Genomic DNA, 26,025 nt, shown 5'->3' with positions numbered 1-26,025 from the left:
ATAATATCCACACACAAGCATTCTCTGAAAGTTCTTTACGATGTGTGCTTTCAACTCATAGTGTTCCACCTTTCTTTTGAAAGAGCAGTTTTGAAACACTCTTTTTAAAGTTTCTGCAAGTGGATATTTGGAGCTCTTTCGGGCCTTGGTTGGAAAGGTGAATATCTTCACACAAAAACTAGACAGAAGCATTCTCAGAAACTGCTTTGTGTTGTGTGCGCTCAACACACAGAGTTGAACCCTGCTTTTGATAGAGCACTTTAGAAACACTCTCTTTGCAGAATTTGCAAGTGTTCATTTGGAGCGCTTTGAAGCGTACGGTGGAAAAGGAAACAACTTCACATAAAAACTAAACAGAAGCACTCTAAGAAACAGCTTTCTGATGTGTGCATTCAACTAACAGAGTGGAACCTTCCTTTGGATAGAACAGCTTTGTAACAGTGTATTTGCAGAAACTGCAAGAGGATATTTGGAGCTCTTTGAAGCGTTCGTGGGAAACGGGACTGTCTTCACATAAAAACGAGACAGAAGTGTTCTCTGAAACTGCTTTGTGTTGTATGCATTCAACTCACACAGGTGAACCTTTCTTTGGATAGAGCAGTTTGAAACACTCTTTTCGTAGAATCTGCAAGTGTTCATTCGGTGGGCTTTGAGGCCTATGGTGGAATAGGAAACATCTTCACATAAAACCTAGACAGAAGCATTCTTTGAAACTTCTTTATGATGTGTGCATTCAACTCACAGAGTTGAACCTTCCTTTTCATGGAGCAGTTTGGGAAGAGCCTTTGTGCAGCCTCTGCAAGTGGATATTTGGAGCTCTTTCAGGCCTTCGTTAGAAACGGGAATATCTTCCCATAAAAACTGGACAGAAGCATTCTCACAAACTGCTTTGTGATGTGTGTGTTCAACTCACAGAGTGGAACCGTTCCTGTGCTAGAGCAGTTTTGAAACACTCTTTTTGTAGAATCTGCAAGTGTTCGTTTGGAGCGCTTTGAGGCCTATGGTGGAAAAGGAAATATCTTCACATAGAAACGAGACAGAAGCCTTCTCAGAAACCTCTTTATGATGTGTGCATTCAACTCAGAGAGATAAGCCTTCCTTTTGATAGAGCAGTTTTGAAACTCTGTTTTTGCAGAATCTGCAAGTGGATATTTGGAGCCCTTTCAGGCCTTCGTTGGAAACGGGAATATCTTCACATGAAAACGAAACAGAAGCGTTCTGTGAAACTGCTTTGTGTAGTATGAATCCAACTCACAGAGTTGAACACTTCTTTTGAAGGAGCAGTTTTGAAACACTCTTTTGGTAGAATCTGCAATTGTTCATTAGGAGCGCTTTGAGGCCTATGGTGGAAGACTAAATACCTTCCCATAATATCCAGACACAAGCATTCTCTGAAAGTTCTTTACGATGTGTGCTTTCAACTCATAGTGTTCCACCTTTCTTTTGAAAGAGCAGTTTTGAAACACTCTTTTTAAAGTTTCTGCAAGTGGATATTTGGAGCTCTTTCGGGCCTTGGTTGGAAAGGTGAATATCTTCACACAAAAACTAGACAGAAGCATTCTCAGAAACTGCTTTGTGTTGTGTGCGCTCAACACACAGAGTTGAACCCTGCTTTTGATAGAGCACTTTAGAAACACTCTCTTTGCAGAATTTGCAAGTGTTCATTTGGAGCGCTTTGAAGCGTACGGTGGAAAAGGAAACAACTTCACATAAAAACTAAACAGAAGCACTCTAAGAAACAGCTTTCTGATGTGTGCATTCAACTAACAGAGTGGAACCTTCCTTTGGATAGAGCAGCTTTGTAACAGTGTATTTGCAGAAACTGCAAGAGGATATTTGGAGCTCTTTGAAGCGTTCGTGGGAAACGGGACTGTCTTCACATAAAAACGAGACAGAAGTGTTCTCTGAAACTGCTTTGTGTTGTATGCATTCAACTCACACAGGTGAACCTTTCTTTGGATAGAGCAGTTTGAAACACTCTTTTCGTAGAATCTGCAAGTGTTCATTCGGTGGGCTTTGAGGCCTATGGTGGAATAGGAAACATCTTCACATAAAACCTAGACAGAAGCATTCTTTGAAACTTCTTTATGATGTGTGCATTCAACTCACAGAGTTGAACCTTCGTTTTCATGGAGCAGTTTGGGAAGAGCCTTTGTGCAGCCTCTGCAAGTGGATATTTGGAGCTCTTTCAGGCCTTCGTTAGAAACGGGAATATCTTCCCATAAAAACTGGACAGAAGCATTCTCACAAACTGCTTTGTGATGTGTGTGTTCAACTCACAGAGTGGAACCGTTCCTGTGCTAGAGCAGTTTTGAAACACTCTTTTTGTAGAATCTGCAAGTGTTCGTTTGGAGCGCTTTGAGGCCTATGGTGGAAAAGGAAATATCTTCACATAGAAACGAGACAGAAGCCTTCTCAGAAACCTCTTTATGATGTGTGCATTCAACTCAGAGAGATAAGCCTTCCTTTTGATAGAGCAGTTTTGAAACTCTGTTTTTGCAGAATCTGCAAGTGGATATTTGGAGCCCTTTCAGGCCTTCGTTGGAAACGGGAATATCTTCACATGAAAACGAAACAGAAGCGTTCTGTGAAACTGCTTTGTGTAGTATGAATCCAACTCACAGAGTTGAACACTTCTTTTGAATGAGCAGTTTTGAAACACTCTTTTGGTAGAATCTGCAATTGTTCATTAGGAGCGCTTTGAGGCCTATGGTGGAAGACTAAATACCTTCCCATAATATCCAGACACAAGCATTCTCTGAAAGTTCTTTACGATGTGTGCTTTCAACTCATACTGTTCCACCTTTCTTTTGAAAGAGCAGTTTTGAAACACTCTTTTTAAAGTTTCTGCAAGTGGATATTTGGAGCTCTTTCGGGCCTTGGTTGGAAAGGTGAATATCTTCACAGAAAAACTAGACAGAAGCATTCTCAGAAACTGCTTTGTGTTGTGTGCGCTCAACACACAGAGTTGAACCCTGCTTTTGATAGAGCACTTTAGAAACACTCTCTTTGCAGAATTTGCAAGTGTTCATTTGGAGCGCTTTGAAGCGTACGGTGGAAAAGGAAACAACTTCACATAAAAACTAAACAGGAGCACTCTAAGCAACAGCTTTCTGATGTGTGCATTCAACTAACAGAGTGGAACCTTCCTTTGGATAGAGCAGCTTTGTAACAGTGTATTTGCAGAAACTGCAAGAGGATATTTGGAGCTCTTTGAAGCGTTCGTGGGAAACGGGACTATCTTCACATAAAAACGAGACAGAAGTGTTCTCTGAAACTGCTTTGTGTTGTATGCATTCAACTCACACAGGTGAACCTTTCTTTGGATAGAGCAGTTTGAAACACTCTTTTCGTAGAGTCTGCAAGTGTTCATTCGGTGGGCTTTGAGGCCTATGGTGGAATAGGAAACATCTTCACATAAAACCTAGACAGAAGCATTCTTTGAAACTTCTTTATGATGTGTGCATTCAACTCACAGAGTTGAACCTTCCTTTTCATGGAGCAGTTTGGGAAGAGCCTTTGTGCAGCCTCTGCAAGTGGATATTTGGAGCTCTTTCAGGCCTTCGTTAGAAACGGGAATATCTTCCCATAAAAACTGGACAGAAGCATTCTCACAAACTGCTTTGTGATGTGTGTGTTCAACTCACAGAGTGGAACCGTTCCTGTGCTAGAGCAGTTTTGAAACACTCTTTTTGTAGAATCTGCAAGTGTTCGTTTGGAGCGCTTTGAGGCCTATGGTGGAAAAGGAAATATCTTCACATAGAAACGAGACAGAAGCCTTCTCAGAAACCTCTTTATGATGTGTGCATTCAACTCAGAGAGATAAGCCTTCCTTTTGATAGAGCAGTTTTGAAACTCTGTTTTTGCAGAATCTGCAAGTGGATATTTGGAGCCCTTTCAGGCCTTCGTTGGAAACGGGAATATCTTCACATGAAAACGAAACAGAAGCGTTCTGTGAAACTGCTTTGTGTAGTATGAATCCAACTCACAGAGTTGAACACTTCTTTTGAAGGAGCAGTTTTGAAACACTCTTTTGGTAGAATCTGCAATTGTTCATTAGGAGCGCTTTGAGGCCTATGGTGGAAGACTAAATACCTTCCCATAATATCCACACACAAGCATTCTCTGAAAGTTCTTTACGATGTGTGCTTTCAACTCACAGTGTTCCACCTTTCTTTTGAAAGAGCAGTTTTGAAACACTCTTTTTAAAGTTTCTGCAAGTGGATATTTGGAGCTCTTTCGGGCCTTGGTTGGAAAGGTGAATATCTTCACACAAAAACTAGACAGAAGCATTCTCAGAAACTGCTTTGTGTTGTGTGCGCTCAACACACAGAGTTGAACCCTGCTTTTGATAGAGCACTTTAGAAACACTCTCTTTGCAGAATTTGCAAGTGTTCATTTGGAGAGCTTTGAAGCGTACGGTGGAAAAGGAAACAACTTCACATAAAAACTAAACAGAAGCACTCTAAGAAACAGCTTTCTGATGTGTGCATTCAACTAACAGAGTGGAACCTTCCTTTGGATAGAGCAGCTTTGTAACAGTGTATTTGCAGAAACTGCAAGAGGATATTTGGAGCTCTTTGAAGCGTTCGTGGAAACGGCACTGTCTTCACATAAAAACGAGACAGAAGTGTTCTCTGAAACTGCTTTGTGTTGTATGCATTCAACTCACACAGGTGAACCTTTCTTTGGATAGAGCAGTTTGAAACACTCTTTTCGTAGAATCTGCAAGTGTTCATTCGGTGGGCTTTGAGGCCTATGGTGGAATAGGAAACATCTTCACATAAAACCTAGACAGAAGCATTCTTTGAAACTTCTTTATGATGTGTGCATTCAACTCACAGAGTTGAACCTTCCTTTTCATGGAGCAGTTTGGGAAGAGCCTTTGTGCAGCCTCTGCAAGTGGATATTTGGAGCTCTTTCAGGCCTTCGTTAGAAACGGGAATATCTTCCCATAAAAACTGGACAGAAGCATTCTCACAAACTGCTTTGTGATGTGTGTGTTCAACTCACAGAGTGGAACCGTTCCTGTGCTAGAGCAGTTTTGAAACACTCTTTTTGTAGAATCTGCAAGTGTTCGTTTGGAGCGCTTTGAGGCCTATGGTGGAAAAGGAAATATCTTCACATAGAAACGAGACAGAAGCCTTCTCAGAAACCTCTTTATGATGTGTGCATTCAACTCAGAGAGATAAGCCTTCCTTTTGATAGAGCAGTTTTGAAACTCTGTTTTTGCAGAATCTGCAAGTGGATATTTGGAGCCCTTTCAGGCCTTCGTTGGAAACGGGAATATCTTCACATGAAAACGAAACAGAAGCGTTCTGTGAAACTGCTTTGTGTAGTATGAATCCAACTCACAGAGTTGAACACTTCTTTTGAAGGAGCAGTTTTGAAACACTCTTTTGGTAGAATCTGCAATTGTTCATTAGGAGCGCTTTGAGGCCTATGGTGGAAGACTAAATACCTTCCCATAATATCCACACACAAGCATTCTCTGAAAGTTCTTTACGATGTGTGCTTTCAACTCACAGTGTTCCACCTTTCTTTTGAAAGAGCAGTTTTGAAACACTCTTTTTAAAGTTTCTGCAAGTGGATATTTGGAGCTCTTTCGGGCCTTGGTTGGAAAGGTGAATATCTTCACACAAAAACTAGACAGAAGCATTCTCAGAAACTGCTTTGTGTTGTGTGCGCTCAACACACAGAGTTGAACCCTGCTTTTGATAGAGCACTTTAGAAACACTCTCTTTGCAGAATTTGCAAGTGTTCATTTGGAGCGCTTTGAAGCGTACGGTGGAAAAGGAAACAACTTCACATAAAAACTAAACAGAAGCACTCTAAGAAACAGCTTTCTGATGTGTGCATTCAACTAACAGAGTGGAACCTTCCTTTGGATAGAGCAGCTTTGTAACAGTGTATTTGCAGAAACTGCAAGAGGATATTTGGAGCTCTTTGAAGCGTTCGTGGGAAACGGGACTGTCTTCACATAAAAACGAGACAGAAGTGTTCTCTGAAACTGCTTTGTGTTGTATGCATTCAACTCACACAGGTGAACCTTTCTTTGGATAGAGCAGTTTGAAACACTCTTTTCGTAGAATCTGTAAGTGTTCATTCGGTGGGCTTTGAGGCCTATGGTGGAATAGGAAACATCTTCACATAAAACCTAGACAGAAGCATTCTTTGAAACTTCTTTATGATGTGTGCATTCAACTCACAGAGTTGAACCTTCCTTTTCATGGAGCAGTTTGGGAAGAGCCTTTGTGCAGCCTCTGCAAGTGGATATTTGGAGCTCTTTCAGGCCTTCGTTAGAAACGGGAATATCTTCCCATAAAAACTGGACAGAAGCATTCTCACAAACTGCTTTGTGATGTGTGTGTTCAACTCACAGAGTGGAACCTTTCCTGTGCTAGAGCAGTTTTGAAACACTCTTTTTGTAGAATCTGCAAGTGTTCGTTTGGAGCGCTTTGAGGCCTATGGTGGAAAAGGAAATATCTTCACATAGAAACGAGACAGAAGCCTTCTCAGAAACCTCTTTATGATGTGTGCATTCAACTCAGAGAGATAAGCCTTCCTTTTGATAGAGCAGTTTTGAAACTCTGTTTTTGCAGAATCTGCAAGTGGATATTTGGAGCCCTTTCAGGCCTTCGTTGGAAACGGGAATATCTTCACATGAAAACGAAACAGAAGCGTTCTGTGAAACTGCTTTGTGTAGTATGAATCCAACTCACAGAGTTGAACACTTCTTTTGAAGGAGCAGTTTTGAAACACTCTTTTGGTAGAATCTGCAATTGTTCATTTGGAGCGCTTTGAGGCCTATGGTGGAAGACTAAATACCTTCCCATAATATCCAGACACAAGCATTCTCTGAAAGTTCTTTAGGATGTGTGCTTTCAACTCACAGTGTTCCACCTTTCTTTTGAAAGAGCAGTTTTGAAACACTCTTTTTAAAGTTTCTGCAAGTGGATATTTGGAGCTCTTTCGGGCCTTGGTTGGAAACGTGAATATCTTCACACAAAAACTAGACAGAAGCATTCTCAGAAACTGCTTTGTGTTGTGTGCGCTCAACACACAGAGTTGAACCCTGCTTTTGATAGAGCACTTTAGAAACACTCTCTTTGCAGAATTTGCAAGTGTTCATTTGGAGCGCTTTGAAGCGTACGGTGGAAAAGGAAACAACTTCACATAAAAACTAAACAGAAGCACTCTAAGAAACAGCTTTCTGATGTGTGCATTCAACTAACAGAGTGGAACCTTCCTTTGGATAGAACAGCTTTGTAACAGTGTATTTGCAGAAACTGCAAGAGGATATTTGGAGCTCTTTGAAGCGTTCGTGGGAAACGGGACTGACTTCACATAAAAACGAGACAGAAGTGTTCTCTGAAACTGCTCTGTGTTGTATGCATTCAACTCACAGAGGTGAACCTTTCTTTGGATAGAGCAGTTTGAAACACTCTTTTCGTAGAATCTGCAAGTGTTCATTCGGTGGGCTTTGAGGCCTATGGTGGAATAGGAAACATCTTCACATAAAACCTAGACAGAAGCATTCTTTGAAACTTCTTTATGATGTGTGCATTCAACTCACAGAGTTGAACCTTCCTTTTCATGGAGCAGTTTGGGAAGAGCCTTTGTGCAGCCTCTGCAAGTGGATATTTGGAGCTCTTTCAGGCCTTCGTTAGAAACGGGAATATCTTCCCATAAAAACTGGACAGAAGCATTCTCACAAACTGCTTTGTGATGTGTGTGTTCAACTCACAGAGTGGAACCGTTCCTGTGCTAGAGCAGTTTTGAAACACTCTTTTTGTAGAATCTGCAAGTGTTCGTTTGGAGCGCTTTGAGGCCTATGGTGGAAAAGGAAATATCTTCACATAGAAACGAGACAGAAGCCTTCTCAGAAACCTCTTTATGATGTGTGCATTCAACTCAGAGAGATAAGCCTTCCTTTTGATAGAGCAGTTTTGAAACTCTGTTTTTGCAGAATCTGCAAGTGGATATTTGGAGCCCTTTCAGGCCTTCGTTGGAAACGGGAATATCTTCACATGAAAACGAAACAGAAGCGTTCTGTGAAACTGCTTTGTGTAGTATGAATCCAACTCACAGAGTTGAACACTTCTTTTGAAGGAGCAGTTTTGAAACACTCTTTTGGTAGAATCTGCAATTGTTCATTAGGAGCGCTTTGAGGCCTATGGTGGAAGACTAAATACCTTCCCATAATATCCAGACACAAGCATTCTCTGAAAGTTCTTTACGATGTGTGCTTTCAACTCATAGTGTTCCACCTTTCTTTTGAAAGAGCAGTTTTGAAACACTCTTTTTAAAGTTTCTGCAAGTGGATATTTGGAGCTCTTTCGGGCCTTGGTTGGAAAGGTGAATATCTTCACACAAAAACTAGACAGAAGCATTCTCAGAAACTGCTTTGTGTTGTGTGCGCTCAACACACAGAGTTGAACCCTGCTTTTGATAGAGCACTTTAGAAACACTCTCTTTGCAGAATTTGCAAGTGTTCATTTGGAGCGCTTTGAAGCGTACGGTGGAAAAGGAAACAACTTCACATAAAAACTAAACAGAAGCACTCTAAGAAACAGCTTTCTGATGTGTGCATTCAACTAACAGAGTGGAACCTTCCTTTGGATAGAACAGCTTTGTAACAGTGTATTTGCAGAAACTGCAAGAGGATATTTGGAGCTCTTTGAAGCGTTCGTGGGAAACGGGACTGTCTTCACATAAAAACGAGACAGAAGTGTTCTCTGAAACTGCTTTGTGTTGTATGCATTCAACTCACACAGGTGAACCTTTCTTTGGATAGAGCAGTTTGAAACACTCTTTTCGTAGAATCTGCAAGTGTTCATTCGGTGGGCTTTGAGGCCTATGGTGGAATAGGAAACATCTTCACATAAAACCTAGACAGAAGCATTCTTTGAAACTTCTTTATGATGTGTGCATTCAACTCACAGAGTTGAACCTTCCTTTTCATGGAGCAGTTTGGGAAGAGCCTTTGTGCAGCCTCTGCAAGTGGATATTTGGAGCTCTTTCAGGCCTTCGTTAGAAACGGGAATATCTTCCCATAAAAACTGGACAGAAGCATTCTCACAAACTGCTTTGTGATGTGTGTGTTCAACTCACAGAGTGGAACCGTTCCTGTGCTAGAGCAGTTTTGAAACACTCTTTTTGTAGAATCTGCAAGTGTTCGTTTGGAGCGCTTTGAGGCCTATGGTGGAAAAGGAAATATCTTCACATAGAAACGAGACAGAAGCCTTCTCAGAAACCTCTTTATGATGTGTGCATTCAACTCAGAGAGATAAGCCTTCCTTTTGATAGAGCAGTTTTGAAACTCTGTTTTTGCAGAATCTGCAAGTGGATATTTGGAGCCCTTTCAGGCCTTCGTTGGAAACGGGAATATCTTCACATGAAAACGAAACAGAAGCGTTCTGTGAAACTGCTTTGTGTAGTATGAATCCAACTCACAGAGTTGAACACTTCTTTTGAATGAGCAGTTTTGAAACACTCTTTTGGTAGAATCTGCAATTGTTCATTAGGAGCGCTTTGAGGCCTATGGTGGAAGACTAAATACCTTCCCATAATATCCAGACACAAGCATTCTCTGAAAGTTCTTTACGATGTGTGCTTTCAACTCATACTGTTCCACCTTTCTTTTGAAAGAGCAGTTTTGAAACACTCTTTTTAAAGTTTCTGCAAGTGGATATTTGGAGCTCTTTCGGGCCTTGGTTGGAAAGGTGAATATCTTCACAGAAAAACTAGACAGAAGCATTCTCAGAAACTGCTTTGTGTTGTGTGCGCTCAACACACAGAGTTGAACCCTGCTTTTGATAGAGCACTTTAGAAACACTCTCTTTGCAGAATTTGCAAGTGTTCATTTGGAGCGCTTTGAAGCGTACGGTGGAAAAGGAAACAACTTCACATAAAAACTAAACAGGAGCACTCTAAGCAACAGCTTTCTGATGTGTGCATTCAACTAACAGAGTGGAACCTTCCTTTGGATAGAGCAGCTTTGTAACAGTGTATTTGCAGAAACTGCAAGAGGATATTTGGAGCTCTTTGAAGCGTTCGTGGGAAACGGGACTATCTTCACATAAAAACGAGACAGAAGTGTTCTCTGAAACTGCTTTGTGTTGTATGCATTCAACTCACACAGGTGAACCTTTCTTTGGATAGAGCAGTTTGAAACACTCTTTTCGTAGAGTCTGCAAGTGTTCATTCGGTGGGCTTTGAGGCCTATGGTGGAATAGGAAACATCTTCACATAAAACCTAGACAGAAGCATTCTTTGAAACTTCTTTATGATGTGTGCATTCAACTCACAGAGTTGAACCTTCCTTTTCATGGAGCAGTTTGGGAAGAGCCTTTGTGCAGCCTCTGCAAGTGGATATTTGGAGCTCTTTCAGGCCTTCGTTAGAAACGGGAATATCTTCCCATAAAAACTGGACAGAAGCATTCTCACAAACTGCTTTGTGATGTGTGTGTTCAACTCACAGAGTGGAACCGTTCCTGTGCTAGAGCAGTTTTGAAACACTCTTTTTGTAGAATCTGCAAGTGTTCGTTTGGAGCGCTTTGAGGCCTATGGTGGAAAAGGAAATATCTTCACATAGAAACGAGACAGAAGCCTTCTCAGAAACCTCTTTATGATGTGTGCATTCAACTCAGAGAGATAAGCCTTCCTTTTGATAGAGCAGTTTTGAAACTCTGTTTTTGCAGAATCTGCAAGTGGATATTTGGAGCCCTTTCAGGCCTTCGTTGGAAACGGGAATATCTTCACATGAAAACGAAACAGAAGCGTTCTGTGAAACTGCTTTGTGTAGTATGAATCCAACTCACAGAGTTGAACACTTCTTTTGAAGGAGCAGTTTTGAAACACTCTTTTGGTAGAATCTGCAATTGTTCATTAGGAGCGCTTTGAGGCCTATGGTGGAAGACTAAATACCTTCCCATAATATCCAGACACAAGCATTCTCTGAAAGTTCTTTAGGATGTGTGCTTTCAACTCATAGTGTTCCACCTTTCTTTTGAAAGAGCAGTTTTGAAACACTCTTTTTAAATTTTCTGCAAGTGGATATTTGGAGCTCTTTCGGGCCTTGGTTGGAAAGGTGAATATCTTCACACAAAAACTAGACAGAAGCATTCTCAGAAACTGCTTTGTGTTGTGTGCGCTCAACACACAGAGTTGAACCCTGCTTTTGATAGAGCACTTTAGAAACACTCTCTTTGCAGAATTTGCAAGTGTTCATTTGGAGCGCTTTGAAGCGTACGGTGGAAAAGGAAACAACTTCACATAAAAACTAAACAGAAGCACTCTAAGAAACAGCTTTCTGATGTGTGCATTCAACTAACAGAGTGGAACCTTCCTTTGGATAGAGCAGCTTTGTAACAGTGTATTTGCAGAAACTGCAAGAGGATATTTGGAGCTCTTTGAAGCGTTCGTGGGAAACGGGACTATCTTCACATAAAAACGAGACAGAAGTGTTCTCTGAAACTGCTTTGTGTTGTATGCATTCAACTCACACAGGTGAACCTTTCTTTGGATAGAGCAGTTTGAAACACTCTTTTCGTAGAATCTGCAAGTGTTCATTCGGTGGGCTTTGAGGCCTATGGTGGAATAGGAAACATCTTCACATAAAACCTAGACAGAAGCATTCTTTGAAACTTCTTTATGATGTGTGCATTCAACTCACAGAGTTGAACCTTCCTTTTCATGGAGCAGTTTGGGAAGAGCCTTTGTGCAGCCTCTGCAAGTGGATATTTGGAGCTCTTTCAGGCCTTCGTTAGAAACGGGAATATCTTCCCATAAAAACTGGACAGAAGCATTCTCACAAACTGCTTTGTGATGTGTGTGTTCAACTCACAGAGTGGAACCGTTCCTGTGCTAGAGCAGTTTTGAAACACTCTTTTTGTAGAATCTGCAAGTGTTCGTTTGGAGCGCTTTGAGGCCTATGGTGGAAAAGGAAATATCTTCACATAGAAACGAGACAGAAGCCTTCTCAGAAACCTCTTTATGATGTGTGCATTCAACTCAGAGAGATAAGCCTTCCTTTTGATAGAGCAGTTTTGAAACTCTGTTTTTGCAGAATCTGCAAGTGGATATTTGGAGCCCTTTCAGGCCTTCGTTGGAAACGGGAATATCTTCACATGAAAACGAAACAGAAGCGTTCTGTGAAACTGCTTTGTGTAGTATGAATCCAACTCACAGAGTTGAACACTTCTTTTGAAGGAGCAGTTTTGAAACACTCTTTTGGTAGAATCTGCAATTGTTCATTAGGAGCGCTTTGAGGCCTATGGTGGAAGACTAAATACCTTCCCATAATATCCAGACACAAGCATTCTCTGAAAGTTCTTTACGATGTGTGCTTTCAACTCATAGTGTTCCACCTTTCTTTTGAAAGAGCAGTTTTGAAACACTCTTTTTAAAGTTTCTGCAAGTGGATATTTGGAGCTCTTTCGGGCCTTGGTTGGAAAGGTGAATATCTTCACAGAAAAACTAGACAGAAGCATTCTCAGAAACTGCTTTGTGTTGTGTGCGCTCAACACACAGAGTTGAACCCTGCTTTTGATAGAGCACTTTAGAAACACTCTCTTTGCAGAATTTGCAAGTGTTCATTTGGAGCGCTTTGAAGCGTACGGTGGAAAAGGAAACAACTTCACATAAAAACTAAACAGAAGCACTCTAAGAAACAGCTTTCTGATGTGTGCATTCAACTAACAGAGTGGAACCTTCCTTTGGATAGAACAGCTTTGTAACAGTGTATTTGCAGAAACTGCAAGAGGATATTTGGAGCTCTTTGAAGCGTTCGTGGGAAACGGGACTGTCTTCACATAAAAACGAGACAGAAGTGTTCTCTGAAACTGCTTTGTGTTGTATGCATTCAACTCACACAGGTGAACCTTTCTTTGGATAGAGCAGTTTGAAACACTCTTTTCGTAGAATCTGCAAGTGTTCATTCGGTGGGCTTTGAGGCCTATGGTGGAATAGGAAACATCTTCACATAAAACCTAGACAGAAGCATTCTTTGAAACTTCTTTATGATGTGTGCATTCAACTCACAGAGTTGAACCTTCCTTTTCATGGAGCAGTTTGGGAAGAGCCTTTGTGCAGCCTCTGCAAGTGGATATTTGGAGCTCTTTCAGGCCTTCGTTAGAAACGGGAATATCTTCCCATAAAAACTGGACAGAAGCATTCTCACAAACTGCTTTGTGATGTGTGTGTTCAACTCACAGAGTGGAACCGTTCCTGTGCTAGAGCAGTTTTGAAACACTCTTTTTGTAGAATCTGCAAGTGTTCGTTTGGAGCGCTTTGAGGCCTATGGTGGAAAAGGAAATATCTTCACATAGAAACGAGACAGAAGCCTTCTCAGAAACCTCTTTATGATGTGTGCATTCAACTCAGAGAGATAAGCCTTCCTTTTGATAGAGCAGTTTTGAAACTCTGTTTTTGCAGAATCTGCAAGTGGATATTTGGAGCCCTTTCAGGCCTTCGTTGGAAACGGGAATATCTTCACATGAAAACGAAACAGAAGCGTTCTGTGAAACTGCTTTGTGTAGTATGAATCCAACTCACAGAGTTGAACACTTCTTTTGAAGGAGCAGTTTTGAAACACTCTTTTGGTAGAATCTGCAATTGTTCATTAGGAGCGCTTTGAGGCCTATGGTGGAAGACTAAATACCTTCCCATAATATCCAGACACAAGCATTCTCTGAAAGTTCTTTACGATGTGTGCTTTCAACTCATAGTGTTCCACCTTTCTTTTGAAAGAGCAGTTTTGAAACACTCTTTTTAAAGTTTCTGCAAGTGGATATTTGGAGCTCTTTCGGGCCTTGGTTGGAAAGGTGAATATCTTCACACAAAAACTAGACAGAAGCATTCTCAGAAACTGCTTTGTGTTGTGTGCGCTCAACACACAGAGTTGAACCCTGCTTTTGATAGAGCACTTTAGAAACACTCTCTTTGCAGAATTTGCAAGTGTTCATTTGGAGCGCTTTGAAGCGTACGGTGGAAAAGGAAACAACTTCACATAAAAACTAAACAGAAGCACTCTAAGAAACAGCTTTCTGATGTGTGCATTCAACTAACAGAGTGGAACCTTCCTTTGGATAGAGCAGCTTTGTAACAGTGTATTTGCAGAAACTGCAAGAGGATATTTGGAGCTCTTTGAAGCGTTCGTGGGAAACGGGACTGTCTTCACATAAAAACGAGACAGAAGTGTTCTCTGAAACTGCTTTGTGTTGTATGCATTCAACTCACACAGGTGAACCTTTCTTTGGATAGAGCAGTTTGAAACACTCTTTTCGTAGAATCTGCAAGTGTTCATTCGGTGGGCTTTGAGGCCTATGGTGGAATAGGAAACATCTTCACATAAAACCTAGACAGAAGCATTCTTTGAAACTTCTTTATGATGTGTGCATTCAACTCACAGAGTTGAACCTTCGTTTTCATGGAGCAGTTTGGGAAGAGCCTTTGTGCAGCCTCTGCAAGTGGATATTTGGAGCTCTTTCAGGCCTTCGTTAGAAACGGGAATATCTTCCCATAAAAACTGGACAGAAGCATTCTCACAAACTGCTTTGTGATGTGTGTGTTCAACTCACAGAGTGGAACCGTTCCTGTGCTAGAGCAGTTTTGAAACACTCTTTTTGTAGAATCTGCAAGTGTTCGTTTGGAGCGCTTTGAGGCCTATGGTGGAAAAGGAAATATCTTCACATAGAAACGAGACAGAAGCCTTCTCAGAAACCTCTTTATGAGGCGTGCATTCAACTCAGAGAGATAAGCCTTCCTTTTGATAGAGCAGTTTTGAAACTCTGTTTTTGCAGAATCTGCAAGTGGATATTTGGAGCCCTTTCAGGCCTTCGTTGGAAACGGGAATATCTTCACATGAAAACGAAACAGAAGCGTTCTGTGAAACTGCTTTGTGTAGTATGAATCCAACTCACAGAGTTGAACACTTCTTTTGAAGGAGCAGTTTTGAAACACTCTTTTGGTAGAATCTGCAATTGTTCATTAGGAGCGCTTTGAGGCCTATGGTGGAAGACTAAATACCTTCCCATAATATCCAGACACAAGCATTCTCTGAAAGTTCTTTACGATGTGTGCTTTCAACTCACAGTGTTCCACCTTTCTTTTGAAAGAGCAGTTTTGAAACACTCTTTTTAAAGTTTCTGCAAGTGGATATTTGGAGCTCTTTCGGGCCTTGGTTGGAAAGGTGAATATCTTCACACAAAAACTAGACAGAAGCATTCTCAGAAACTGCTTTGTGTTGTGTGCGCTCAACACACAGAGTTGAACCCTGCTTTTGATAGAGCACTTTAGAAACACTCTCTTTGCAGAATTTGTAAGTGTTCATTTGGAGCGCTTTGAAGCGTACGGTGGAAAAGGAAACAACTTCACATAAAAACTAAACAGAAGCACTCTAAGAAACAGCTTTCTGATGTGTGCATTCAACTAACAGAGTGGAACCTTCCTTTGGATAGAGCAGCTTTGTAACAGTGTATTTGCAGAAACTGCAAGAGGATATTTGGAGCTCTTTGAAGCGTTCGTGGGAAACGGGACTGTCTTCACATAAAAACGAGACAGAAGTGTTCTCTGAAACTGCTTTGTGTTGTATGCATTCAACTCACACAGGTGAACCTTTCTTTGGATAGAGCAGTTTGAAACACTCTTTTCGTAGAATCTGCGAGTGTTCACTCGGTGGGCTTTGAGGCCTATGGTGGAATAGGAAACATCTTCACATAAAACCTAGAGAGAAGCATTCTTTGAAACTTCTTTATGATGTGTGCATTCAACTCACAGAGTTGAACCTTCCTTTTCATGGAGCAGTTTGGGAAGAGCCTTTGTGCAGCCTCTGCAAGTGGATATTTGGAGCTCTTTCAGGCCTTCGTTAGAAACGGGAATATCTTCCCATAAAAACTGGACAGAAGCATTCTCACAAACTGCTTTGTGATGTGTGTGTTCAACTCACAGAGTGGAACCTTTCCTGTGCTAGAGCAGTTTTGAAACACTCTTTTTGTAGAATCTGCAAGTGTTCGTTTGGAGCGCTTTGAGGCCTATGGTGGAAAAGGAAATATCTTCACATAGAAACGAGACAGAAGCCTTCTCAGAAACCTCTTTATGATGTGTGCATTCAACTCAGAGAGATAAGCCTTCCTTTTGATAGAGCAGTTTTGAAACTCTGTTTTTGCAGAATCTGCAAGTGGATATTTGGAGCCCTTTCAGGCCTTCGTTGGAAACGGGAATATCTTCACATGAAAACGAAACAGAAGCGTTCTGTGAAACTGCTTTGTGTAGTATGAATCCAACTCACAGAGTTGAACACTTCTTTTGAAGGAGCAGTTTTGAAACACTCTTTTGGTAGAATCTGCAATTGTTCATTAGGAGCGCTTTGAGGCCTATGGTGGAAGACTAAATACCTTCCCATAATATCCAGACACAAGCATTCTCTGAAAGTTCTTTAGGATGTGTGCTTTCAACTCACAGTGTTCCACCTTTCTTTTGAAAGAGCAGTTTTGAAACACTCTTTTTAAAGTTTCTGCAAGTGGATATTTGGAGCTCTTTCGGGCCTTGGGTGGAAACGTGAATATCTTCACATAAAAACTAGACAGAAGCATTCTCAGAAACTGCTTTGTGTTGTGTGCGCTCAACACACAGAGTTGAACCCTGCTTTTGATAGAGCACTTTAGAAACACTCTCTTTGCAGAATTTGCAAGTGTTCATTTGGAGCGCTTTGAAGCGTACGGTGGAAAAGGAAACAACTTCACATAAAAACTAAACAGAAGCACTCTAAGAAACAGCTTTCTGATGTGTGCATTCAACTAACAGAGTGGAACCTTCCTTTGGATAGAGCAGCTTTGTAACAGTGTATTTGCAGAAACTGCAAGAGGATATTTGGAGCTCTTTGAAGCGTTCGTGGGAAACGGGACTATCTTCACATAAAAACGAGACAGAAGTGTTCTCTGAAACTGCTTTGTGTTGTATGCATTCAACTCACACAGGTGAACCTTTCTTTGGATAGAGCAGTTTGAAACACTCTTTTCGTAGAATCTGCAAGTGTTCATTCGGTGGGCTTTGAGGCCTATGGTGGAATAGGAAACATCTTCACATAAAACCTAGACAGAAGCATTCTTTGAAACTTCTTTATGATGTGTGCATTCAACTCACAGAGTTGAACCTTCCTTTTCATGGAGCAGCTTGGGAAGAGCCTTTGTGCAGCCTCTGCAAGTGGATATTTGGAGCTCTTTCAGGCCTTCGTTAGAAACGGGAATATCTTCCCATAAAAACTGGACAGAAGCATTCTCACAAACTGCTTTGTGATGTGTGTGTTCAACTCACAGAGTGGAACCTTTCCTGTGCTAGAGCAGTTTTGAAACACTCTTTTTGTAGAATCTGCAAGTGTTCGTTTGGAGCGCTTTGAGGCCTATGGTGGAAAAGGAAATATCTTCACATAGAAAGGAGACAGAAGCCTTCTCACAAACCTATTTATGATGTGTGCATTCAACTCAGAGAGATAAGCCTTCCTTTGATAGAGCAGTTTTGAAACTCTGTTTTTGCAGAATCTGCAAGTGGATATTTGGAGCCCTTTCAGGCCTTCGTTGGAAACGGGAATATCTTCACATGAAAACGAAACAGAAGCGTTCTGTGAAACTGCTTTGTGTAGTATGAATCCAACTCACAGAGTTGAACACTTCTTTTGAAGGAGCAGTTTTGAAACACTCTTTTGGTAGAATCTGCAATTGTTCATTAGGAGCGCTTTGAGGCCTATGGTGGAAGACTAAATACCTTCCCATAATATCCAGACACAAGCATTCTCTGAAAGTTCTTTAGGATGTGTGCTTTCAACTCACAGTGTTCCACCTTTCTTTTGAAAGAGCAGTTTTGAAACACTCTTTTTAAAGTTTCTGCAAGTGGATATTTGGAGCTCTTTCGGGCCTTGGTTGGAAAGGTGAATATCTTCACACAAAAACTAGACAGAAGCATTCTCAGAAACTGCTTTGTGTTGTGTGCGCTCAACACACAGAGTTGAACCCTGCTTTTGATAGAGCACTTTAGAAACACTCTCTTTGCAGAATTTTGAAAGTGTTCATTTGGAGCGCTTTGAAGCATACGGTGGAAAAGGAAACAACTTCACATAAAAACTAAACAGAAGCACTCTAAGAAACAGCTTTCTGATGTGTGCATTCAACTAACAGAGTGGAACCTTCCTTTGGATAGAGCAGCTTTGTAACAGTGTATTTGCAGAAACTGCAAGAGGATATTTGGAGCTCTTTGAAGCGTTCGTGGGAAACGGGACTATCTTCACATAAAAACGAGACAGAAGTGTTCTCTGAAACTGCTTTGTGTTGTATGCATTCAACTCACACAGGTGAACCTTTCTTTGGATAGAGCAGTTTGAAACACTCTTTTCGTAGAATCTGCAAGTGTTCATTCGGTGGGCTTTGAGGCCTATGGTGGAATAGGAAACATCTTCACATAAAACCTAGACAGAAGCATTCTTTGAAACTTCTTTATGATGTGTGCATTCAACTCACAGAGTTGAACCTTCCTTTTCATGGAGCAGTTTGGGAAGAGCCTTTGTGCAGCCTCTGCAAGTGGATATTTGGAGCTCTTTCAGGCCTTCGTTAGAAACGGGAATATCTTCCCATAAAAACTGGACAGAAGCATTCTCACAAACTGCTTTGTGATGTGTGTGTTCAACTCACAGAGTGGAACCTTTCCTGTGCTAGAGCAGTTTTGAAACACTCTTTTTGTAGAATCTGCAAGTGTTCGTTTGGAGCGCTTTGAGGCCTATGGTGGAAAAGGAAATATCTTCACATAGAAACGAGACAGAAGCCTTCTCACAAACCTCTTTATGATGTGTGCATTCAACTCAGAGAGATAAGCCTTCCTTTGATAGAGCAGTTTTGAAACTCTGTTTTTGCAGAATCTGCAAGTGGATATTTGGAGCCCTTTCAGGCCTTCGTTGGAAACGGGAATATCTTCACATGAAAACGAAACAGAAGCGTTCTGTGAAACTGCTTTGTGTAGTATGAATCCAACTCACAGAGTTGAACACTTCTTTTGAAGGAGCAGTTTTGAAACACTCTTTTGGTAGAATCTGCAATTGTTCATTAGGAGTGCTTTGAGGCCTATGTTGGAAGACTAAATACCTTCCCATAATATCCAGACACAAGCATTCTCTGAAAGTTCTTTAGGATGTGTGCTTTCAACTCACAGTGTTCCACCTTTCTTTTGAAAGAGCAGTTTTGAAACACTCTTTTTAAAGTTTCTGCAAGTGGATATTTGGAGCTCTTTCGGGCCTTGGTTGGAAAGGTGAATATCTTCACACAAAAACTAGACAGAAGCATTCTCAGAAACTGCTTTGTGTTGTGTGCACTCAACACACAGAGTTGAACCCTGCTTTTGATAGAGCACTTTAGAAACACTCTCTTTGCAGAATTTGCAAGTGTTCATTTGGAGCGCTTTGAAGCGTACGGTGGAAAAGGAAACAACTTCACATAAAAACTAAACAGAAGCACTCTAAGAAACAGCTTTCTGATGTGTGCATTCAACTAACAGAGTGGAACCTTCCTTTGGATAGAGCAGCTTTGTAACAGTGTATTTGCAGAAACTGCAAGAGGATATTTGGAGCTCTTTGAAGCGTTCGTGGGAAACGGGACTATCTTCACATAAAAACGAGACAGAAGTGTTCTCTGAAACTGCTTTGTGTTGTATGCATTCAACTCACACAGGTGAACCTTTCTTTGGATAGAGCAGTTTGAAACACTCTTTTCGTAGAATCTGCAAGTGTTCATTCGGTGGGCTTTGAGGCCTATGGTGGAATAGGAAACATCTTCACATAAAGCCTAGACAGAAGCATTCTTTGAAACTTCTTTATGATGTGTGCATTCAACTCACAGAGTTGAACCTTCCTTTTCATGGAGCAGTTTGGGAAGAGCCTTTGTGCAGCCTCTGCAAGTGGATATTTGGAGCTCTTTCAGGCCTTCGTTAGAAACGGGAATATCTTCCCATAAAAACTGGACAGAAGCATTCTCACAAACTGCTTTGTGATGTGTGTGTTCAACTCACAGAGTGGAACCTTTCCTGTGCTAGAGCAGTTTTGAAACACTCTTTTTGTAGAATCTGCAAGTGTTCGTTTGGAGCGCTTTGAGGCCTATGGTGGAAAAGGAAATATCTTCACATAGAAACGAGACAGAAGCCTTCTCAGAAACCTCTTTATGATGTGTGCATTCAACTCAGAGAGATAAGCCTTCCTTTTGATAGAGCAGTTTTGAAACTCTGTTTTTGCAGAATCTGCAAGTGGATATTTGGAGCCCTTTCAGGCCTTCGTTGGAAACGGGAATATCTTCACATGAAAACGAAACAGAAGCGTTCTGTGAAACTGCTTTGTGTAGTATGAATCCAACTCACAGAGTTGAACACATCTTTTGAAGGAGCAGTTTTGAAACACTCTTTTGGTAGAATCTGCAATTGTTCATTAGGAGCGCTTTGAGGCCTATGGTGGAAGACTAAATACCTTCCCATAATATCCAGACACAAGCATTCTCTGAAAGTTCTTTACGATGTGTGCTTTCAACTCACAGTGTTCCAACTTTCTTTTGAAAGAGCAGTTTTGAAACACTCTTTTTAAAGTTTCTGCAAGTGGATATTTGGAGCTCTTTCGGGCCTTGGTTGGAAAGGTGAATATCTTCACACAAAAACTAGACAGAAGCATTCTCAGAAACTGCTTTGTGTTGTGTGCGCTCAACACACAGAGTTGAACCCTGCTTTTGATAGAGCACTTTAGAAACACTCTCTTTGCAGAATTTGCAAGTGTTCATTTGGAGCGCTTTGAAGCGTACGGTGGAAAAGGAAACAACTTCACATAAAAACTAAACAGAAGCACTCTAAGAAACAGCTTTCTGATGTGTGCATTCAACTAACAGAGTGGAACCTTCCTTTGGATAGAGCAGCTTTGTAACAGTGTATTTGCAGAAACTGCAAGAGGATATTTGGAGCTCTTTGAAGCGTTCGTGGGAAACGGGACTATCTTCACATAAAAACGAGACAGAAGTGTTCTCTGAAACTGCTTTGTGTTGTATGCATTCAACTCACACAGGTGAACCTTTCTTTGGATAGAGCAGTTTGAAACACTCTTTTCGTAGAATCTGCAAGTGTTCATTCGGTGGGCTTTGAGGCCTATGGTGGAATAGGAAACATCTTCACATAAAACCTAGACAGAAGCATTCTTTGAAACTTCTTTATGATGTGTGCATTCAACTCACAGAGTTGAACCTTCCTTTTCATGGAGCAGTTTGGGAAGAGCCTTTGTGCAGCCTCTGCAAGTGGATATTTGGAGCTCTTTCAGGCCTTCGTTAGAAACGGGAATATCTTCCCATAAAAACTGGACAGAAGCATTCTCACAAACTGCTTTGTGATGTGTGTGTTCAACTCACAGAGTGGAACCTTTCCTGTGCTAGAGCAGTTTTGAAACACTCTTTTTGTAGAATCTGCAAGTGTTCGTTTGGAGCGCTTTGAGGCCTATGGTGGAAAAGGAAATATCTTCACATAGAAACGAGACAGAAGCCTTCTAAGAAACCTCTTTATGATGTGTGCATTCAACTCAGAGAGATAAGCCTTCCTTTTGATAGAGCAGTTTTGAAACTCTGTTTTTGCAGAATCTGCAAGTGGATATTTGGAGCCCTTTCAGGCCTTCGTTGGAAACGGGAATATCTTCACATGAAAACGAAACAGAAGCGTTCTGTGAAACTGCTTTGTGTAGTATGAATCCAACTCACAGAGTTGAACACTTCTTTTGAAGGAGCAGTTTTGAAACACTCTTTTGGTAGAATCTGCAATTGTTCATTAGGAGCGCTTTGAGGCCTATGGTGGAAGACTAAATACCTTCCCATAATATCCAGACACAAGCATTCTCTGAAAGTTCTTTAGGATGTGTGCTTTCAACTCACAGTGCTCCACCTTTCTTTTGAAAGAGCAGTGTTGAAACACTCTTTTTAAAGTTTCTGCAAGTGGATATTTGGAGCTCTTTCGGGCCTTGGTTGGAAAGGTGAATATCTTCACACAAAAACTGGACAGAAGCATTCTCAGAAACTGCTTTGTGTTGTGTGCGCTCAACACACAGAGTTGAACCCTGCTTTTGATAGAGCACTTTAGAAACACTCTCTTTGCAGAATTTTGAAAGTGTTCATTTGGAGCGCTTTGAAGCGTACGGTGGAAAAGGAAACAACTTCACATAAAAACTAAACAGAAGCACTCTAAGAAACAGCTTTCTGATGTGTGCATTCAACTAACAGAGTGGAACCTTCCTTTGGATAGAGCAGCTTTGTAACACTGTATTTGCAGAAACTGCAAGAGGATATTTGGAGCTCTTTGAAGCGTTCGTGGGAAACGGGACTATCTTCACATAAAAACGAGACAGAAGTGTTCTCTGAAACTGCTTTGCGTTGTATGCATTCAACTCACACAGGTGAACCTTTCTTTGGATAGAGCAGTTTGAAACACTCTTTTCGTAGAATCTGCAAGTGTTCATTCGGTGGGCTTTGAGGCCTATGGTTTAATAGGAAACATCTTCACATAAAACCTAGACAGAAGCATTCTTTGAAACTTCTTTATGATGTGTGCATTCAACTCACAGAGTTGAACCTTCCTTTTCATGGAGCAGTTTGGGAAGAGCCTTTGTGCAGCCTCTGCAAGTGGATATTTGGAGCTCTTTCAGGCCTTCGTTAGAAACGGGAATATCTTCCCATAAAAACTGGACAGAAGCATTCTCACAAACTGCTTTGTGATGTGTGTGTTCAACTCACAGAGTGGAACCGTTCCTGTGCTAGAGCAGTTTTGAAACACTCTTTTTGTAGAATCTGCAAGTGTTCGTTTGGAGCGCTTTGAGGCCTATGGTGGAAAAGGAAATATCTTCACATAGAAACGAGACAGAAGCCTTCACAGAAACTTCTTTATGATGTGTGCATTCAACTCAGAGAGATAAGCCTTCCTTTTGATAGAGCAGTTTTGAAACTCTGTTTTTGCAGAATCCGCAAGTGGATATTTGGAGCCCTTTCAGGCCTTCGTTGGAAACGGGAATATCTTCACATGAAAACGAAACAGAAGCGTTCTGTGAAATTGCTTTGTGTAGTATGAATCCAACTCACAGAGTTGAACACTTCTTTTGAAGGAGCAGTTTCGAAACACTCTTTTGGTAGAATCTGCAATTGTTCATTAGGAGCGCTTTGAGGCCTATGGTGGAAGACTAAATACCTTCCCATAATATCCAGACACAAGCATTCTCTGAAAGTTCTTTAGGATGTGTGCTTTCAACTCACAGTGTTCCACCTTTCTTTTGAAAGAGCAGTTTTGAAACACTCTTTTTAAAGTTTCTGCAAGTGGATATTTGGAGCTCTTTCGGGCCTTGGTTGGAAAGGTGAATATCTTCACACAAAAACTAGACAGAAGCATTCTCAGAAACTGCTTTGTGTTGTGTGCGCTCAACACACAGAGTTGAACCCTGCTTTTGATAGAGCACTTTAGAAACACTCTCTTTGCAGAATTTTGAAAGTGTTCATTTGGAGCGCTTTGAAGCGTACGGTGGAAAAGGAAACAACTTCACATAAAAACTAAACAGAAGCACTCTAAGAAACAGCTTTCTGATGTGTGCATTCAACTAACAGAGTGGAACCTTCCTTTGGATAGAGCAGCTTTGTAACAGTGTATTTGCAGAAACTGCAAGAGGATATTTGGAGCTCTTTGAAGCGTTCGTGGGAAACGGGACTATCTTCACATAAAAACGAGACAGAAGTGTTCTCTGAAACTGCTTTGTGTTGTATGCATTCAACTCACACAGGTGAACCTTTCTTTGGATAGAGCAGTTTGAAACACTCTTTTCGAAGAATCTGCAAGTGTTCATTCGGTGGGCTTTGAGGCCTATGGTGGAATAGGAAACATCTTCACATAAAACCTAGACAGAAGCATTCTTTGAAACTTCTTTATGATGTGTGCATTCAACTCACAGAGTTGAACCTTCCTTTTCATGGAGCAGTTTGGGAAGAGCCTTTGTGCAGCCTCTGCAAGTGGATATTTGGAGCTCTTTCAGGCCTTCGTTAGAAACGGGAATATCTTCCCATAAAAACTGGACAGAAGCATTCTCACAAACTGCTTTGTGATGTGTGTGTTCAACTCACAGAGTGGAACCTTTCCTGTGCTAGAGCAGTTTTGAAACACTCTTTTTGTAGAATCTGCAAGTGTTCGTTTGGAGCGCTTTGAGGCCTATGGTGGAAAAGGAAATATCTTCACATAGAAACGAGACAGAAGCCTTCTCAGAAACCTCTTTATGATGTGTGCATTCAACTCAGAGAGATAAGCCTTCCTTTTGATAGAGCAGTTTTGAAACTCTGTTTTTGCAGAATCTGCAAGTGGATATTTGGAGCCCTTTCAGGCCTTCGTTGGAAACGGGAATATCTTCACATGAAAACGAAACAGAAGCGTTCTGTGAAATTGCTTTGTGTAGTATGAATCCAACTCACAGAGTTGAACACTTCTTTTGAAGGAGCAGTTTTGAAACACTCTTTTGGTAGAATCTGCAATTGTTCATTAGGAGCGCTTTGAGGCCTATGGTGGAAGACTAAATACCTTCCCATAATATCCAGACACAAGCATTCTCTGAAAGTTCTTTAGGATGTGTGCTTTCAACTCACAGTGTTCCACCTTTCTTTTGAAAGAGCAGTTTTGAAACACTCTTTTTAAAGTTTCTGCAAGTGGATATTTGGAGCTCTTTCGGGCCTTGGTTGGAAAGGTGAATATCTTCACACAAAAACTAGACAGAAGCATTCTCAGAAACTGCTTTGTGTTGTGTGCGCTCAACACACAGAGTTGAACCCTGCTTTTGATAGAGCACTTTAGAAACACTCTCTTTGCAGAATTTGCAAGTGTTCATTTGGAGCGCTTTGAAGCGTACGGTGGAAAAGGAAACAACTTCACATAAAAACTAAACAGAAGCACTCTAAGAAACAGCTTTCTGATGTGTGCATTCAACTAACAGAGTGGAACCTTCCTTTGGATAGAGCAGCTTTGTAACAGTGTATTTGCAGAAACTGCAAGAGGATATTTGGAGCTCTTTGAAGCGTTCGTGGGAAACGGGACTATCTTCACATAAAAACGAGACAGAAGTGTTCTCTGAAACTGCTTTGTGTTGTATGCATTCAACTCACACAGGTGAACCTTTCTTTGGATAGAGCAGTTTGAAACACTCTTTTCGTAGAATCTGCAAGTGTTCATTCGGTGGGCTTTGAGGCCTATGGTGGAATAGGAAACATCTTCACATAAAACCTAGACAGAAGCATTCTTTGAAACTTCTTTATGATGTGTGCATTCAACTCACAGAGTTGAACCTTCCTTTTCATGGAGCAGTTTGGGAAGAGCCTTTGTGCAGCCTCTGCAAGTGGATATTTGGAGCTCTTTCAGGCCTTCGTTAGAAACGGCAATATCTTCCCATAAAAACTGGACAGAAGCATTCTCACAAACTGCTTTGTGATGTGTGTGTTCAACTCACAGTGTGGAACCTTTCCTTTGCTAGAGCAGTTTTGAAACACTCTTTTTGTAGAATCTGCAAGTGTTCGTTTGGAGCGCTTTGAGGCCTATGGTGGAAAAGGAAATATCTTCACATAGAAACGAGACAGAAGCCTTCTCACAAACCTCTTTATGATGTGTGCATTCAACTCAGAGAGATAAGCCTTCCTTTTGATAGAGCAGTTTTGAAACTCTGTTTTTGCAGAATCTGCAAGTGGATATTTGGAGCCCTTTCAGGCCTTCGTTGGAAACGGGAATATCTTCACATGAAAACGAAACAGAAGCGTTCTGTGAAACTGCTTTGTGTAGTATGAATCCAACTCACAGAGTTGAACACTTCTTTTGAAGGAGCAGTTTTGAAACACTCTTTTGGTAGAATCTGCAATTGTTCATTAGGAGCGCTTTGAGGCCTATGGTGGAAGACTAAATACCTTCCCATAATATCCAGACACAAGCATTCTCTGAAAGTTCTTTACGATGTGTGCTTTC

The sequence above is a fragment of the Pongo abelii genome, chromosome X (genome assembly GCF_028885655.2).
Source record: "Pongo abelii isolate AG06213 chromosome X, NHGRI_mPonAbe1-v2.0_pri, whole genome shotgun sequence".
Lineage (NCBI taxonomy): Eukaryota > Metazoa > Chordata > Mammalia > Primates > Hominidae > Pongo > Pongo abelii.
This window is presented reverse-complemented; position numbering follows the sequence as displayed.